General features: G+C 41.0%; 1 non-coding gene across 1 annotated transcript; it reads left to right on the top strand.

Annotated features, from left to right (window-relative positions):
• Positions 1-2,462: 2,462 nt before the first annotated feature.
• On the top strand, positions 2,463-2,567 carry LOC145609769 (small nucleolar RNA R71). Its single transcript, XR_014106069.1, has one exon. It is a non-coding gene; the product is annotated as a small nucleolar RNA R71 (small nucleolar RNA).
• Positions 2,568-4,146: the final 1,579 nt, after the last annotated feature.

A 4,146-nucleotide genomic window follows, 5' to 3' on the forward strand; every position in this document is an offset into this window, starting at 1 on the left:
GTTCTTGTTCAATCTTCTATAATCAATACACATTCTCCACCCGGTCACCATCCGGGTGGAAATTTCCTCTCCCTTTTCATCCTTGACAATGGTCATTCCACCCTTTTTGGGAACTACATGAAACGGGCTCATCCACTTGCTATCGGAGATAGCATAGATGATGCCCGCCTCACGTAGTTTCAAAATTTCTTTCTTGACAACCTCTTGGAGGTTGGGGTTCAACCTCCTTTGAGGTTCAATGGAGGTGGAATGATCATCCTCAAGATGAATACGATGCATGCATAGAGAAGGACTAATGCCCTTGATATCATCAATGCTATACCCTATCACATCTTTGTATTTTCTCAAAAAATCAAGCAATTTTATCAAATTAAGTTCATCAAGGGTAGCATTGACAATAATAGGGTATTTTTCCTCCTCATCAAGATAAGCATATTTCAAAGAAGGGGGGGAGGGGCTTGAGTTCTACCTTGGGAGGAGGCTTGGAACACTCCTCCGATTTTTCCTCCATAGCTTCAAGCTCAATCTCGCTTTGTTGATCAACTTCCTCTTTTGAGGATTCCTCCATTGCCTTCTTTGGATGTAAGGGCTTCCACTATTGGGTTTTGAGAGTGGAACTCCTCTTTACATGTGAGGGATTCCACTATTAGGTCTTGAGGCTTCATCATGACCCTTCCCAAGCGGTCTAACTCCTCACTCACAACATCAACTCTACATCACTTTTCAACCATGGGGGTCTTTAGCAACTTTGAAAACTCAAAGACTATCTTCTCATCGGCCACTTCACATGTGATGGTGTTGTTTTTGCAATTGATGACCGCCCCCAAAGTCTTAAGAGCTTCCCGACCCAAGATCAAGGGTGTGTCCACATCTTCCTCCATGTCCATCACTACAAAGTCACAAGGCACATAGATGTGTCCCACTTGAATTGGAACATCCTCTAGTTCTCCACAAGGCAACTTCACCGAGCGGTCGGCTAATTGAATTGTCTTCCTTGTAGGGATCATCTCAATATTGAGTTTTTGAGCAATGGATAAGGGGATTAGACTAACACTTGCTCCAAGATCGGCCAATGCACCCCTAGCTTCCATATTTCCAATTTTCACCGGCAAAGTGAAACTCCCTGGGTCTTTTTCCTTCTTGGGCATTTTATGTTGAACAAGAGCACTCACTTGGTGTGGAAGGGTGATAAGCTCATCATTGAGCTTCCTTTTGTTGGTGAGGATGTCATTAGAAATTTGGAGTAAGATGGCATTTGTGTCACTACTTCAAGTAAAGGGAGATTGATGTGCAAGTTCTTTATCACACTTAGAAACTTTGCAAACTTGTCATTCAACTTCCTCTCCGCAAGCCTACTTGGAAAAGGAACCGGTCCATCAAGGTTCCTAGTCTCACTAGGAATTGAAGTTGTCTTCTCGTTGTTAAGCTTCTTCTTCTCCGAACTTCCTTCTACCTCATCAACTTTTTCTTCCTCACTTCCCTTGTCTTCATTCACACTCTCTTATCCTCCCTTCTTTCCCTCACTATCCCCCTCATTTGGACCATCATAGGAAGTTCCCGACCTCAATGTGATTGCCTTGCATGTATCGGGTTTTTGGTTATGAGAAGGGTTAGGTTGTGGTTGTTCGGGTAGAGTTGATGGTGAATTGAAGGGAGTTCTCTCGGTCAATTGAGCTAGTTGCGAATCAACCATCTTGTTGTGAGCTCTTATTTCTTGCATTTGTTGCCCAAAGGTTTGCATTTGTGAATGCATAGCTTGAAGGAGTTGTGTGGGTGTTGGCTTCGCTTGAGGTGCTTGTTCTTGATTCCTTTGAGGAGCTTGGGTTTGATTGTTGTATTGGTGTTGGTTATTGTATTGGTTTTGGTTGTTGTATTGGTTGTTCCTTGGGTAGCTTCCTCTTGGGTTTTGGTTTTGAGATGGAGGTGGATTTTGGTATTGGGGTTGGAATTGTAAGAGGGTTGAGCTTGTTGGCCCCATTGTTGAGGTTGAGATGCAAACCCGGGTGGTAGTTGTCTCCAAGCTACTCCACCACCGCCTCCTCTAAAACCATCTTGCCTTGTGTTGTATGCCGCTACATGTTCGGGGCTCAAACCTCCACAATAAGATGTATCATGGTTCGTTCCTCCACAATTTTGACAAGAGAAAGAGTTGACTTGAGAAGAGATTGCTCCACCACTTGAGCTTGCATTTACACTTGTGTTCAACTTTGAGAGCCCTTTTGTGAGTTGCTCAATTTGATGTTGCAATTGATCGACCTTCTCTAATTCATACATCCCACCCTTCTTCGGTGCACTCCTTCTTCTACCTCCCCAAGAGAAGTTCTTTGCTACCTCCTCGATTGTTGCTTCCACTTGATTTTGGGGGATCTTGATCAATTGTCCACCCGCCCCCGCATCCAAGTTAGCTCTAGACATGGGCTCCAATCCATCGTAGAAAAACCTCATGAGCAAACTTTGATTGTATTCATGGTGAGGACACGCTTGTACCAACTCTTTGAACCTCTCCTAAGCTTCATTAAGGCTCTCATCCTCTTCTTGTTCAAATGATGCAATCTTCCTTCTCATCTCGGCGGTCTTTTCCTCGGAAATGAACCTCTTCAAGAATGCCTTAACTACCTCCCTCCAAGACATGAGTGAGTTAGGCTTCACTTGCTTCAACCACTTCTTTGCTCTACCCGAAAGAGATTGTCGAAATAGATGCATCCGGATGTATTCTTGAGAAACTTGGTTGGTTTGAATCATGGCACATAGCTCAAGGAATCTATCAAGGTGCTCTATGGGGTCTTCACTTGTAGAACCCGAAAATTGCTCCGATTGAACCATTCTTGTATATTGGGGATGAATTGTGAAGTTAGTTTCCATGATGGGTAACAAAATCCGTCCCGTGAGCTCATAATCCTCCGGATTTCCGAACTCATGGAATAAAACATCATCCTCTTGTCCCGCCATTGATTCACTTTGCGAACTAGAAGAGTAAGAATCACTCCCACTATCAATTATAGCACCAAGTCCTCTTCCTTCTTCTTGAAAAAGTCTACGGATTTGTCTTAGAGTTCGGTTGATTTCTTGGTCGAGATGATGTGTGGGTGGTCCTTGAGATCTTCTAAGCATTCACCAAAGCTAAGCAAACAATTAGCAATGACAAGTATGATAAAATAAACAAAACAAAACAAAAAGGAAAGCAATTAAAATTACTCTAACAAAAGCAAAAATAGACACTAAACAAGCCGCTTCCCCGGCAACGGCGCCAAAATTTGATAGGGGGTAGGATAGGTCGTTAAGCTATTACCCCTAATCAAATTAACTATTTATAAAACCTAGACCTCACACTAAACTAGTTAGTGGTAAGCAAGGGTCGATCCTCTGAGGAAACTTTCTCATTTAATATCACAATCACCATGCAAGAGTAAGAAAGGGGTATATTTTGTTGGAGTTTGGAATGTAAACACTAGAACTATAGACAAACAAGTAAAAAGGGTGATTAAATCAAGGTATAACAACGCTAGGGATTAGGGGGTGTCAAATATGATTAAAAAGAGGTGAATGATGTAAAATATCATGATGAACATGACAAATAATACAAGATTCTACCTAAACAATTCATTTTCATGCAATAGTCTAGGCAAGCCGATGAAAGAAGTCTAAGCTAATTAGGATCATTATCATGCATCCTATTAGACACATACAAATCAAGAGAATAAAGGAGCATAACACATGAACCTCCATTTTAACAACTCATTCTCATGCAATCATTAAAATAGAGGTGATCTAAATCTAGTTCAAAACATTTTCACGCATTTAAACTAGGAGGCAATCAAATAAATTGCTATCTCAAGCTATTAAAAATCATGTCTTTCATCAATTTAAGGCATGTAACCAATCCACTATCATCATTCATCCATCATTCAATACGTATTTTACACCCCCTTCCCCTAGCTAAAAGATTAGCCTAGAAAAAGGGGACTAGACATGATAACAAAACTAAGTGAAAACACAAGAAACATGAAAGCAAACATGATCAAAAACAATGAAAATACCAAAATATATTGATCCACAAAATAGATAGAAATAAACAACTAGAATGCAAATAAACAAAGCTAAGAGAAAGGATCAGAGATTACCAAGGAGGCAATAAAAGAAAGATTA

Source organism: Chenopodium album, chromosome 23 (assembly GCF_948465745.1).
Source record: "Chenopodium album chromosome 23, dcCheAlbu1.1, whole genome shotgun sequence".
Lineage (NCBI taxonomy): Eukaryota > Viridiplantae > Streptophyta > Magnoliopsida > Caryophyllales > Amaranthaceae > Chenopodium > Chenopodium album.